The sequence below is a fragment of the Pygocentrus nattereri genome, chromosome 6 (assembly GCF_015220715.1).
Source record: "Pygocentrus nattereri isolate fPygNat1 chromosome 6, fPygNat1.pri, whole genome shotgun sequence".
NCBI classification, from domain to species: domain Eukaryota; kingdom Metazoa; phylum Chordata; class Actinopteri; order Characiformes; family Serrasalmidae; genus Pygocentrus; species Pygocentrus nattereri.
In genome coordinates this window covers 43,174,621-43,190,840 of record NC_051216.1, presented here as the reverse complement: position 1 = coordinate 43,190,840, position 16,220 = coordinate 43,174,621, and positions in this window count along the sequence as shown.

Genomic DNA, 16,220 nt, shown 5'->3' with positions numbered 1-16,220 from the left:
AGGTAAATTACGAAACTGTGCTGGACAGTGGCCCAGAGTTGACCACCCCTGAGGAAGACCAGGACAGCTGTCCCCATCAGAAAAACAGTACTTAAATCTTTCATCTTTGAGGAGACAGTGAAGCTCCACTTTTGGTAGAAAAAATACACAGGTATTTGGTATGGTAGGTATCAGGTAGAAGAACAGTATTAAGATGCCAAAACTAGACATATATGATGTGGGGGCCATATAGTGCACGTCAACAACTTACCCTCAGATGAATGCTTTATTTCCTTTAAAATAGGTTATTCAGTGCTTATGTCTACATAAGAATCAGATGCCATTATAAAAGCTGCTTTTGTGAATTTTGATGTAATCCCCGCTTTATCAAGCCTCATGACAGCTGAATACGCATTTATAAATGTCTACATAGGTTTAGGTCAGTTGTCAAAGGCTTATGTAGGCATTGTGTAGCCTTGCGGATGCTGTACTTCAGTAAAATGTTCAAACGAATGCTTCAAATGAACAATTTGTAGGCAAATGATTCCCATCTACAGAAGACAATCCAGTAGTCCTCAAATCCAGTCTTAGAAACATCTACACTGCACCATGTAGTACAGTCCACACCTTATCCAAGCTTTTCCAGAGCTGAATCAGGTTTGCTAGATCTTATTCCTGGAGTACTGCTGCTCTGCTATTGTTTTCCCTGCTCCAGCACATCCAGGTTCACCTTAAATAGGCTTGTTAATTAGTCTATTAGTTGCAGTTGGTGTGTTGGGATCAAGAGGAACTGGAAAATGTTCCGTATAGGGGGTTCTCCCAGACCAGGACTGTGAAACACCACTCTAAACTATCAAGTTGAGGAGCTCAACACTGAGCCTGAGAACCCCCAGTGCAGGCAACGCAAGACTATGCACAAAGTCCCAAGCTGTAATGATTAAAAGATAGAAATCTTCAAACTTAAATTGAAGGAGGCGTCGGCAGCTGCCGAGCGCATGAACCATGCAGAGAGAGACTGTTTCCATGGACACAGCAACGACAACCAGATGCTCAGCATCAGCCATTTTGATGGCAGCCATTTTGCCCAGACATGTGTCTTCTCCACGCTTGGCTGCCTGCGAGCCACAGGACATGGCAGAAAAGCGATTTGCTAGGGTCAATGGTCAAGCGTAGGCAAAACAGCTGTTGGGGAGGCTGAGCGGGCCATGTTCTCTTTTCCTCAGAAAAACTGGGAGTGTTTGCTGCTGAGTACAATGCTCAGAAATAACTACCAGCACACATGATGCTTTTATAACGGGCACAAGTAGACGTGGAACAGATCGGATACCAGGTAAACAGAATGGGGCCAAAAGCAGAAAACGATGGAGGGCATATCGGAGGGAAAAACAATTCATATGATCCAATTCTGTGACAAATTTATCCTGAAACACATTCTGTAGTAGAGTATTTGAGTAGTTTCAGCTTGATGGCCTTCTTGTACACAGATAAATCTCAGAGGGTGGGGGGTTTGGGGTGGTGGCTTGAGTTCCTGCCTCTTTGCCATCAGACAAACTTTTTGTTGGTGTGCATAATAATTTTGCCTACATTGTTCTTCAAGACCTGTTCCACCAAGATGAGGCCGGTCCTGGGAATGGAGCTTGGAGAGTGGCTTGGGTTCCATAAGATTTATCATTCTTGGGCACCCCTTCTGGTGGAGTACCACCTGTGGTTTGCCTTAGTAACCCCGACCTGTCGCTCATGACTGCATTGCTTGAACTGCCACCAATGAAACGCTGATAATCTCTTTTAAAAACAGTGGCACATTCCTTAATGTAGTTATTCTGAATAAGGACCAAACATCACTTTTAGAAATAAAGGGTCTGTGCAGGTTCAGTTTTCATTCATGAGGGTACAAACAATGTAAAAGTATCCTCAAAAGGTAGAAAAGTCATTTTAAGGTCCAGCTGTGTGCCTTAAATATGTTTTTCCTGGGTAAAAAGTACGTATTTGTACCTTTTCATAACCTAATGTTCTAAAACAGAACAGTAAAATAAAAAGCCAATACAACTTATATAATATAAAATGAATAGAATATAATTGCAATAGATTCTGGTACAATTATGTTCTTTGAACCTCAGGCTGTAAGGCTCACAGTGGCTCAAATCCTTGGGACAGTTCACTGCAGACTTAAAAATAAGATGAAAAAATGGCCTTTGAATATGTACAAACGACTAAATCAATGAAATAATTAAGACATCCCCGTTTTCCGTTTCTCATTATTATGTGACTGTTACGTCCAACGATGTATTGTTTACATGTCTTTTCTTCTCTCTTCCACTCTCTTCAGCTTCTTGCTCTCCTGTCTTTCAAAGCCGTCAGATGTTGCTGCTGATGGAGGTGTAATGGCATGTGCTGATTGGCTGTGCTGAGATCGGGGCAAGAGCTTATAAGCCTGGTGACCAGCTTCCTCGAGACTCCTCCTCCTTCCCTTGAAGTTGTCACCAGACCAGCCAGACCAAGAAGTTCCAAAACGGAGTAGTTGGGCCTGCTCTATGTCCACTATGTCTGTCCACTGTGGTGGTGTTTAATGCCTTTCCATTAAAAGACTCAGACTTCTAGATCGGAAGATGTAGGGGGTGTCGTCTTGTTTTCTTTGGGGTTTGTCTTTGTTTTTGTTGAGGGAGTTGGGTTATGTTTTTTGTATTTTTGTTTCTTTTGTTTTGTACAGGTAAGTTAGTTGATTTAGGGAGGTATAATTTTCCACTCCTGAGCTTAAGCTTCCACAATCCATAATAAAACTCATGAGTCTAGTAATACATGTTTGAGTGTGATTGGTCTGGTGGGTTGGTAATGGGAAGTTGGGGGAGACACTGGCCTGCCCTAGATGGGTCGTAACAGTGATATTAACCTTCACTGTTTCTATTTCTGAATAACTGCTTCTGTTTGTGTAATATTTGATCTTAAAAACAAATCTGCATTAACTTTACTGAACATACTGTAGGATACTGCACAACACTTCAGTAATGTGGAGCTCAAAGCAGGGGGCGATACTACATTTGTCATAACTATGCAGCCACAAGCCTGTCATTAGCTTGAATTATAGTATCTCCCTTGTACAATTGCAGCCTTCAAAACCTTTATTTCTCTCTCAATGTATTTCCTCCACTGTATGGAAACAAATAGCATGTTCCACCAGCTTTGACCAGCAGGGGTGGCTGTTTTTTTTCTCTTACCCTTCAAGGAACAGGTGAAAAAAATGATTGGGGAGCAAAGTGCCTCACAATTAGCATGACATGCTACACCAACTTCTACGTCTAACTGAATCCCCCCAACTCTTTGTGAACCAGGTGGGAAAAAAACAAGCTTTCTGGAGAGTTAACTGGCTAAAACCTTTGCTATGGAATATTAAAGAAACCCTAAAGAGCAAGATGAAATAAAAGGAAAAAAAAGTGTGGTCGAGTCAACGTTCCACTTTTTTTCTGGAATAATACACCAAAAACAGACAAAAATATATTTCTAGCATCACTTATACATTTTCCAGCTCTCAAAACCTTTATTTCCACAACACAGCATGCTACAGCAGCTTTCCCCAGCATGAGGTGGCTTTTTTCACTCTTACCCTTCAGGGAACAGGTGAAAAAAATTATTGGGAGCCAAGTGCCCGACAAATAGCATGCTATTCCAACTTATACCACCAGCGTACAGCTGAATGCCCACCCCAAACCTTTCTGGACCAGGTAAAAAAAAAGAATAATTTCTGGGGAGCTACCTGGCTTAAACCTTTGCTGTGGAAGGGATCACAAGTCCTGAAGGGTAAAATGAAAGCTCTACTTTATTTCATTTTGTCCCCGTGTATCATACCAAAAACAGCCAAAAATATTTGTCTAGCATCACTTGTGCAGCATATATATATATACTAGCCAACACTGACCATGTTACACCAGCTTTGACCAGCAGGGGGTATCTGTTTTTTTACTTCTCTTACCCTTGAGAGAACAATTGAAAAAGTGACTGGGGAGCAAAGTGCCTGATAATTGCCATGCTTATTCCAACTTCTACCACCAGGGTGTGGCTGTATCCCCTCCCCAGCCCTTTGTGAACCAGTTAAAAAAATAACTAACTGGCTAAAACATTCACTATGAAATATTACAGAAGCCCTGAAGAGTAAGATGAAAAAGATGAACCGGCTTACTGGCTAAAACATTTGCTACAGATGATTACAGAAGCCCTGAAGAGTAGCATGAAAAAAACATTGTGTTTTCGAGTCTTTGCCCATTATTTAATTCTTTTCCCTGAATAACAGACAAAAACCTACACTTCCAGCATCACTTTTACAATTCCAGCCTTTAAAAACTTTCACAATTCCCCCACAATTGTTTATTTACACCGCTTTAGGAAAAAAATTAAGCCGACAGGTAGCAAGTTAAACCAGCTTTGACCAGCAGGGGGTGCTGTGTTTTTTTTTTTCTCTTACTCTTCAGGAACCAGAGTAAAAACAGTCACTGAAGAACTAAGTGCCTGACAATTAGCATGCTATGCCAACTTTTACCCGGAGGATAAGCTGAATTTTGAGCTGAGAAAGATGGTCAGTCTTGTAGATAAACAGACTAAAGTTCGGCGAACACTAACAGCCTAGTCATTTGTTAACCTCATATCTTTCAGCTTTCAGTGAGTGTGTGAAGAGATAGGATGCCAAGCCTAAAAAATTACTTAAATAAAGTTTGATTTCATAAAACTTATTTTAAAAATGAACCTTTTAGCAGTACAGCGCTTCGTACTGTATCTTTGCTACACGATAGCCAGTGTGTGGTGGCCTTTACAGACCCTCTGCATCTTATTCTTCAAAGCCAAGTGCTGCTAAAACCCTGAGCAGTAATGTCATCTTGCTTGGTGTATCACTTGCAGGGCCTGCACATCATAAGTCTGTCCCAGACACATGCTTTCATACCTAGAACAAATCAAGGCCTCTTCTCTTCTACACCTGCATGCTAATGACATCACTTGGAGACAGGCCTGGAGATAACTCAGACTGGTTTGGCTTATTCTTAACCCGGCTCGCTTTGCTACAGTATCTTAAAGATTCTGGCAAAAGGACTGTTCTTCTGTACACAGCTGCTCTCGGCCTCGGAGACAAAGCCGGAATCATGGCCACCGAATCGTAACTAACGGATACAAGAACGCGCTAATTAATTTTACAGCCTCTGAGGATTGGGCCAGCTTGTCAGAATGACTATCTGTTGTTTCAGCACTCTCGTATTCCCTCTCTTTTTTCCCCTCACCGATTCTCTGTTTCATGAAAGTAAATGAGCAGGAGAGGCAGGAGGTTTGGACAGATGCTGTGGGGTGAGCACCAGAATACTGATGGGTTTCCAGAGGGCTTCTTCCACTGATATCATCAGACTTTTAACAAGTGATTACATTTGTGGCTGTGGAAGTTCACAACAATATCGTCGCTGTGATCATAATGATCACGACGATGGTGTGTCATTATTAGGTTCATCATTGGTGGATCTCACACCGCATCTATTGACAAGAGCTGGAAATTAATTCGTCATAAAACCTTTGAAAATAATAACGTAAAAAGAAGTACCAAAGGTACCTTAAAGAGTTCTTTTGAGCTTTCCTTTCAGCTGAATGGGTTCAACCATCCATTAAAAGGGCCTTTAGGGAACCAGAAGTGGTTCTTGCGAAGCATCACTGCAAAAAACCTTCATTTTTAGAGTGCACACATACACTTTAGTATTTGATTATTTTTCCATTTAATTATTTTTGAATGTGTTAATTTTGACAGGATAAAGCACTTTCAGCTCTGGCCAGTAGGGGGTGCAGTGCAAACCCAGCCAATGGCAGCTAGATTCTAAATGGTTCTTCTGTGACATCACGCCAAAGAGCACTTTTTTAACATCTTTAAAAACGTGCCAGGGATGTTCACAAAACTATTCATGCACGTTTGAGTCGAGTCTCAAGTTTCGGGAGTCTGAGTCGACTCTCAAGTCTTTAGTCGTGAGCCACGAGGATGCATGCCTGAGTCGAGTCTCAGGTCACTGGGGTGCAAGTCTGAGTCAGGTCTTTCATCACTGGCGTGTGAGTCTGAGTCAAGTCTCGAATCACTGGGGTGCAAGTCTGCATCGAGTTTTGAGTCACTGGACGCAAATCTATGCTGAGAGTCATTGGGATGTAAGTCTGAGTAGAGTACCAAACCACATTACTGGGGTGAGTTCAGTCTTAAGACTATTGGATGTGAATCTGAGTCAAGTCTTGAGTCATTGGTGTCCTGAGTCTCAAGTTTCTGGGTGTGAGTTTGAATTGAGTCTCAGGTTTCTGGGGTGGGGGTCTGAGTCAAGTCTCAAGTCATTGCAGTGCGAGTATGAGTTGAGTCTGGATTCATTGGGGTACAAATCCGAGTACGGTCTCAAGTCACTTTGGGCTGAGTCCAGTTTCGAGTTGAGTCTCACGTCGTAGGAATGGAAGTCTGAGTCGAGTCTCATTTCACTTAGCTGTGAGTCCGAGCTCAGTTTTGAGTCATTGTGGTGCAAGTCTTAGTCAAATCTAGTGCAAGTTGTGTCCTAAGTCCCTACCTTGCAAATCTAAGTCACACTCAGTGTGAGTTGGGTCTCGAGTCGCTGGCTTTCTAGTCATATCTAGTGCAAGGCGAGTCTTTAGCAGAGAATTTTAGTTAAGTCCTATTATTACCTACAGACATTGCATTGTCAGGTTCAACATGGCTTCAAATAACAAGACTTTCATTACAGTTTGACGGACAGAACTAATGCACGATGCAGCAAATGCAGTGATTAAAGGAAAGTAGCAAAATTTGAAAGGGCCAGTTAGTTTCTATAGCATGTAAGTTAACTTATTTGCACAATGTCAAATCCAGACGAAACTTCAGTAAGTTTAAAAAGACTGTGATCTGTAACTTACCAAAACTTTTGCTGGATTAGCTGTCAATAATAATAGCTAGGGTGCAAGGTACATTAGAACAACATCGCTGTAATGACTGGGCATGATTATAGCACAACTGACAAGCAAAGTCAACTAAGGTTGTAAAAGGAAGGTTTTATTCATTTACTGTATTAAGGTCAGGTGTTGTCATGACAGATTTTGTTCAGTAATATAAGTGTCATGTTATCATTACAAGTACAGAAGGGTGACAAAAAGGTGAGCTACGCAAGGTAAAATATTACTCCAGTAAAAGTAGAAGTTCCTCCTTTTAGACCTCCACTTGAGCGAAAGTACTTAAGTATTTGTCTTCAAACGTACTTAATTATGGCTCTGATGTCCTGTTATAATTTTTGTGACAAGACTTTTGCTTTATCAACTAATTTTAGGTGAAAATTCTCCAGCGTCACTCTTGCAACACCAGTCTTTTAATAGAACGTCATTAATTAGCGACGCTGACGTCTATTAAAATGATCATAAGCACAAAACACTGAAGGTAAACAGTTTCCATCAGGGAGAACCGAGTGGCTCTGAAATCACTTTTTACACACAAGCAAAGTTTCAGTTTCAGATTTATTTACAACTTAGTTCCAAGTTTAAGTTGAATAAAAACTGGCTTTAAACTCAGGATCACAGATGAGCTCCTTTACTATGTTGATCTGTAGGCCTCTGTTCATAAACATAAACCAGCCCAAACTCATTTACTATAAAATGAAATGGTGTTTGTAGAAATTCAGAAAAAAGTCAGATATTAGACTCTGAAATGTAGTGGAGTGAAAGGAAAAAAGACACCAAAAATGGAAAAAACTACTTAAGTACAGTAACAAATTACATTTACTCAGTCACTGTATAGCAGGTATCAAGTAAAGTCTTACCAACTATTTACTGCACCTCCCGTCTGCTGGAGAAACGATTTAAAGTAATACTGCATATAACGTGCTATTGTGAAGCTTATGATGGCCCCGAAGCTGGGAAAGTACCTTTCTTGCTGGGGAGCCCTCGATTCCAGCATGCAGGTGTGTAATTCTGTGAAAGCAAATGAAAGCAAGCTGCAGCACAACGCTAATGCTTTTGATTCCTTCTTCATCATTACGCTCCTAATGTTCTCACTTGTTACACGGTTATTTATTCATAAGACTACAGCATTTTAATGAGCATTCCCCAGTTCCTCTGCCGTTAACATGCAAACTCAATTACAGCTCAGTTTCTAAAATGAGCAGTGGAAGCAATTGACGTGAATGAGTTTGTGGATGTGTGTGTACTTCTTTGTTTTTGCCTGATGGGTGCAGCTACGATTCACTGAGCCATTTCACAAAAAGGTGTGTTTTCAGGGCAGAAAGACAGGTCTGAATAAAAACCTGACAGTAAGTGTAATCCGATAAGTGAACATTTAGAATTGTACAGTTAAAGGTTCTAAAAGTTCTAGTTAAATACACAATAATGAGGAAACATTTTCAGATACATCTGTTTTTTGTTGTTTAAGGTTTGACTTTGCTCTTTTGAACATGAACAATTTTGTCCATATTCATGAACAAAAATATGTCTAAAGAACCACATTGATAGGGAAAGAATGTATTCAGAGATGACATATTGGGAACATGGGTGAAAAAGAACAGGTTTTGCTGGTTTTAAACTTTTTTTTTGTAAAAACACTTCTACGCATGTTTCTAGAGCTGAACGACACCATTAAAATTTCCATTCATGAATTTTTATAATGAACTGGTACATCTTTGATTGCGACACATTTCCTCCATTAGAAATAATAACATATTTCAACCAGCATGTTAATTATAGTGGACACTATAAACTGAGCTCACTAACTGAAATATCCAGCAATAATAACCGAAGTCCTCAGTAATACTAATTACACTGAGAAGTCTAAATGGCCAAATGAATGCCAGAAAGGTTTGCGGAAAATTAGAACGCGGATTGCCACTTATTATCGATTGTAGAGTTTCTTGGCTGAATTCACATCCCAAACACAGCGTACTGACAGTCATTACAGTGCAGACTGGGTTTGCAGACCCAGTGTGACTCCCCATTGGCTAAATTTGGTACAATCACACATTTTAGAACAGATAAAAACAACTATTTACAGTTTCTCTATAAAATTGTTACCTACACAGTTAGAAATAAAGGCTCTGTGCAGGTATTTTTCATTCATCAAGGGACAAACACTGTCAATGTGCCCTCAAAGTTACTGCAGTGGTTTTAAGGGCCGATTGAGACCCTTAAATAGGTTTTTCCAGGTGAAAAGTTTGGATTTGTACCTTTTCATAACCGAATGTTTAAAACAGAACAATAAAATAAAAGCCTGGAGATGAGGCGGGGTGTGTGGAGTCAATACAACTTGAAAGAAAGTATCATTTCAGTGGATTATGGTACAGTTATGTTCCCTGACATAAGGCACTGGCATCACCCCATCGACAAGAGGGGTACTGCCCTGCCCCAGTGACAGTTCCTAACAAGCTGTTCCATCTTGACTTTTGCTCCCAGAATGGGGTTCTGGTGCATGCCCATTTCCACAGCTGGTTTCAAAGCCACTGTTAGCAGTTACAGCTTTGAGACTGTCAGCTTGGTGGGTCAGAGCCCTTTTCTGCATGAGGTCAATCTGAGCTTGTCCTGGAGTGCACAGTGGCAGTATTATCATTAGGCACTTAGTCTAGCGAGTTGCATTTCTCAGGAAGTCTTGAGAATTCATTTACAGGTTTTATGGCATGACATTAGGTCAGTTGTTATCTTTCCATTCTGCCTGGCCAACACTCCTTTCTCTCGAGGTGCTCAAGTCATCAGGCTGCAAGTGATTGTGGCTATTGGTCACGGCAAGTTAACATACGTACACAAATTAAATTCCTTTTAAAAATTACAGTTTGAAAAATGTTTAGGTGGTGACTATAAAAGCATGTGTTTGTGACAGAAATATGTGGTTTATATTGCATAGAAAATGCCAGTTTACCTCTGGGGAAACAACTTCCAGTGGCCCAATGATTGGGCCTCTTCTATCCCAGAGCCAGTCTAATCATCTCCTGCACCTGTGTCTTGTTGTAGACTCATTAAGACTCATATGTACTGTATACTCATGTGAGCTGCCTTTTAGAGGAGGATTCACAGGGGGAACAGAATGTTCCTCTTGATGTATTTATTCTAGTTTAGAAAATGAATCTTGTGGAACGTCTATGGCTAATCTTTGTCCGATTGGCTGTTCAGTCTAGCAAATTGGTGCACAACAAGAAAAACATTGTATTATTATTCCTGCCATTTGGATATTTAAAATATCCCAACAAGAAAATACTTTTACATGGGTACAAATAAACATGGACACACAAAGACACACAAACTAAAGCACTAAAACAGCTGTGCTGATATGAAATGAAGCAGGGGATTTTGCACTTAGTCAATAGACGTTTGAATTTTTTGCTATATAATGTTGAACATGCACACACTGCACATTTCACTGTGGTGTTTGTAGAAGTCTTCATTTTATTACCTGGTTAAGCTGATATTTTTCTCAAGAGAAAGTGACCGGGTTGTACGATACTGTGCAAAAGGCAGAGACCACCCTTTCCATAAGTAAATAAGTACAAGTCATTCGTTTTTCTGCATCAGGAAAACATATAGTTAACAGAAATTACACAGAAGCCTCAACAACTAAACATATATTTCACTATTAGAGGGTCCACTCTTTATCTTTCCTACAGCTTCCATTCTTTTTTTTTTTTTTATATATTATTCTCTGCTAAAGACTCGCCTTGCACTAGATATGATTAGAAAGCCAGAGACTCGAGACCCAACTCACGCTGAGTGTGACTCAGGTTTGCAAGGTAGGGACTTAGGACTCAACTTGCACTAGATTTGACTAAGACTTGCACCACAATGACTCAAAACTGAGCTCGGACTCACAGCTAAGTGAAATGAGACTCGACTCAGACTTCCATTCCTACGACATGAGACTCAACTAGAAACTGGACTCACGCCAAAGTGACTTGAGACTGTACTCAGATTTGTACCCCAGTGAATCCAGACTCAACTCATACTCGCACTGCAATGACTTGAGACTTTAGTTGCTTTAATTATTATATTTTTAAACAAATCTGCTACTACAAGTTTGTCAAGCTTATGTTCTTTTTCATCCTCTCTTTCTTCTACTTATTTTGAAAGGTTACCGTTTTCAAGCTAGAACCACAAAACTTTGTAAGATCATAGAGCCTACTTGGGAATATAACGCTTATGCTTACGGGACACTTCTCTGATTTTATTCCAATAGGAAGTGAATGGTAAAATGTTGAAAAAGCTCCGTTCCAACTGATGCAAATGATGTCCTGAAGGCATTCTCACACTGACCCTTATAGACGCTACAAACAAACTCGCATACATACTAGCACACCTATATACATATATATTAGCAACCACCCGGGATAGCATTGTAATGGACTAGTAATCCCAAATCAACCACCTGAGATACGAAGGCAAAATTCTAGCAATATCTTAGCAGTCGCCTGGGATACCATAGCAAGGGCCAAGCCCTACTCTGGAAATCACATGGGATTCCACAGCAGTGGCTTTGTCAAGCCTACTTAATGTTTGCTCACAAATGTTTCTCGTTTTTGTCCCATATGTGACCACAGCAATATCTACTGAAAAATGAACTAGTATTTTATGGTCTATTTTAACTGGAAATGAATGAAGGGAAGTCTCTGACTTACACAGTACAGCATATTTCCAGATTAAGTTTGCATGAGCGCATAACATAATAGCAAATGTGTTTTGAGATGCACACAAGCTTGTAGGTGCACATGGCAGTAATACACATAGAATAAATGGCAAGAGATTGTGTGTGAATTAAAAACAGTTTAGACCCTTATAAGAGAAATACAAATCAGCACAATTAGGAGCAGATGGTATGAATAAGAGGCAACACGAGAGAGAGAGAGAGAGAGAGAGAGAGAGAGAGAGAGAGAGAGAGAGAGAGCTCAAGTGAAAGCAAGCAAGCAACAGAGGGCACAGCACACATTACGGCGAGCTGGTCTCCATGAATGGTGGGGTGAAGTGCCACTCTCTCCATCTGCAGCTGGTCACGTATAATAAGGCCGCCTGTTTGAGCTCCAGCCTGCCTTTCAGACCGCTCGTAATGGCCCTCAATGCCAGGCACAGGTGGAGAGCTGCCCTGAGTGCTTGATAATGGACTAGAAATAGCATTAGCAATGTGGCTACACAAAAAAAAGCTAAATCACAAAATTGTCACCGGCCACTGGCACGTCGGTGGTAGCAGTGGCCGAGAGGCTGAGGATGAATACTGCTGGTCAGAAAGCCTCTATTAATGGAGGCTCCATTGCAGGCGTGCTTCAGTTGCACTTCCTACCGTGCAGATGGGCTGCTGGTTAACTGCTTTGTAATTAAAATGTTAAAGCTTTCTGGAGAGCAGCAAAGCCAGGAAACGGAAAGGTTTGTAGAGGGCAATGGCTGTTTTGTGTGCTTTCATGTCATTTTCAAACTTGTTGCTGGAAGTTACAAATGCTGGAGTCCACTGAGATGTAAATACTACAAGATATATGAGCTAGTTATGAGTCAGGTTTTTAAAACATCATGAAAGTCTAGAAAATTCAACAGTAAACTGGCGTTTTTAATATTAGTCTCTTTTGAATGTGATAGGTTCACGTATTACAGACCCATAAAATGTCTGAACTTGAATGAAACATTGAAAGACTACTGCAGGCGCCTAAGCTGTGCACGATACAAAGCACAGCTATAGCCCTTAGAACACCTTGAAGATAAATCACAGATAAATATCAAGCTCAAGCTCATTTTACACTCTGTGTATATTTTTAATGGTATGACATCATTTACTGATGTTTTCAAGCTAAATGTAACACTTATAAAAAAGGCGGTTCTTCAAGTGTTCTTTAGTAAACACACTGTGTGGCTATTATATAGATCCATGAAGAACCATTTGCAAGCTTAAAAGGACACTTTTCACGGTGAAATCAATCTTCAGATTGATGGACAATGTGTTCTATATGGTTCTATAAAGCACCAAAAAGAGTTCTATTGTTTCAAGCTTCATGTCATAACAATAGTAGAACCAAAAAGTTTCTAAACACATTCTGCATTAATATGAAGAACCATTTCGTCATGCAAATGGTTCTTTAAGTGTTCACGGTTCTATTTAGAATCATTCCTTTTGCTACAGAACCACTGAAGAACCATTTTTTAAGAGTATACAACGTGAAACATGATTGTCGGTCATTGTTTATAAAGCTACATGAGGTGCTGAACATCATATTTAAATGTTAAATTTGGCTGCTTTGCCCGTCCCTAGTATGTGCATACCTTCTGAAATCAGAGATGTCTGATTTGAACTGATTTCTTTTATATGGAAATTTCTGCACTACATCACCAAACTTGGCATCTTGGATATGCGATGCTGAGAAAATATTCAGCAAAATATCTTGCATCTGCATCAAAAGATTCACATCAAAAAGATGGCCCAACAGGCATTTCCACATCACGATCACATCCAATTCCAGTCAGGCTTCTTGCTGCTCAGTTTCGGTGTAAAGCTGCAAAACTAACTTCTTTAAAAAAGCAAGTCTTCCATTAGCAGACAAATCTATGCTCTGCCCACATAACACTTTTCATGGCTGGACAAACTTTACTTTTCCCCATTCAGCCTAGTAAGAAGCTGTAGCACACCTCAGCTTTTGACAATGTTTCATTCAGGGTCCGCTAAAAATTACAACGTGTTTATTTTGTATATGAAAGATAAAAAAAGTCATAATAGAACTATGGCAGTTATTGTTTTGGGGGGTGAATCTGCGGTTGTTTCCAACCTGCTTCGTTTTGCTTAGCTCAGATTGGTAGTGCAGCATTTCAAGCTAAAAACTAAGCGGTAACACTTTATTTGAAGGCTACCTACATAAGGGCTTTATGACGCATTCATAAGCACTGAATAATGTGTTTATGAAGCACTACTTGAACATTTATTAAGTGCTTATGTCGGTTCTCGCAACCTGACATAAGATGTTTTATGAAATAAATGACATTGTACTGACATAATAAGAATAAACGTTGAACATATTTACAGCACTAAACATATTTAAACCCTATACATAATTACATCAATCATCTTATCCATGCCATGGAGGGAAGAGGGGGTGGTTTCCAGGCATATTTCACCTGATATCAGTACAATGTCGTCTTAAGAATGCTTACATATATAGTTATGTATAGTGTTTTAAATGTTTCGTGCTGTAAGCTGGATGCCCACTCACGGCCAATCTTATGATCCTATTTTTGATTTTTATGCTCGCTTTCGTCAAAGGCCGGGCATTCACCCTGCGCTCTGTGGTGAGGTGGTGTGTGAGACTGGCCCTCGCTGAGGCTTGCTTTGAAGCTGTAGCTGCTCTCGTTAATGCATTAATAATGGGACTGAACATTTCCACTCTAGTTTAGAGATGGTCTCGGTGGTCTTTTTTGTGCTTGCATGATGTTTGTAAAAGACAGCCAAAAGATACAACACATGTTTCATTTTATACAATTTAAAGACTACCAGTTACATTTCAGTGACGTTTCATATTAGATTATATAAATACGCACTTTAAAGCTCCAGATTCTTTTCATATGCACTGAGAAACAGTTGCATTATACAATGAAATATTTTTACTCTGAACCTTTTACTCTCAGACCAAGTTCCAATGTGAACACTATAAAAACTAAGTTCTAAGTAAAAGAACTCGCGTCAAAACATAAAAAAATAGAGAACATGCATAAGTTAAGAAAATATACATATATAATAAATACTATGCAATCTGGGCACATTTGTAGTTGTGATGAATGAAAAAAAGAGTAGAATGTATGTTACAATATGCAAATGAAACCATGAAAATACTGAAATACCTGTGCAATACTGTGAAATAGCACAATAGCAATATATATATATATATATATATATATATATATATATATATATATGCTCCCTGCGATGGACTGGCGACCTGTCCAGGGTGTATCCTGCCTTCTGCCCGATGACTGCTGGGATAGACTCCAGCACCCCCTGGGACCCTGAGGGAGAAGCAGCTTAGAAAACACACACACACACACACACACACACACACACACACACACACACACACACACACACACACAGATCAGGCATAACATTATGACCACCTCCTCATTTCTACTCTTATTGTCCATTTTATCAGCTCCATTTACTGTGCATCTGTTTCTCTGCATACTTTGTTAGCCTCCTGTTGCCCTGTTCTTCAGTGGTCAGGACCCCCACGGACCCTCAAAGAGGTACGAGTGGATCAGGTGCTCCTGGAGTTTTTAAACACCGTGTCCACTCACTGTCCACTCAACTTTGCTCATTTCTCACTAAATGACTTGTGTAGAATGTCTGAAAATCCCCTTTAGCATTTCTCATTCTCTTTCAACGATTTGAAGTCGAGGCCAAAGATCGAGCGAAACACATTGCAGTGGACAGTCTGAAGAAAGGCCTCAATATAAACTGACCCAGTCAAAGCTTCACAGAGACACTGTGGTGGTACAGATCACAGAAATAATATTTCTCTGCCTCACTCTTCATGGGCACACACACACACACACACACACACACACACACACACACACACACACACACACACACACACACACACACACACACAAAGATTAGTCTGGAGTGACCTCACTTCATCCATCTGTCTGAGAGGGTCTGGTGTTGTTGACAAGGTCACTTCCTGCCCTGCAACCTTAGATGAAGCAAGATATGAGAGCGTGTGAGAGAGAGAGAGAGAAGTTGAAGGACCATCAACGCAAACATCTGAAAGGACTCCGTCTACAACCCCAGGCCAGGCTGCGGAGATCACAGACCCTCAGAGACTTTTCCTCAAACTTAATCTGCCTGGTTTTAAAATCATTAAGCATCCGTCTTTCTACTCTCCCCTCACACAACTAGCACAGAGCCAATTAGGCATGAAGAAGATGGCACGCTCTCTCTAAGATATGAGAAAGACTTGTTCCTCCTTTAATGATAATGCTCTCTGTGGTCTCAGTAGATTTGGGGTCTAATGAGCTCTGGATTAGCTCGCTAATCATTAATATCATTTATGTGACTATGGCACCTATGCAGGCAGTGTGGAGCAGCCACTCTTAATACGAGTAATATTCATACTGAGGTCGTCACATTGGGCTGATGAGGAGCTTTAAAAGGTCTCACATCATACACACTTAAAAAAAGATGGTTCTTTACTAAAGAACCCTTAAACAAAAAATGTTCTATAAAAGGAACAATGAAAGCTCAAAGAACCCTTTGCATGATGAAAGGG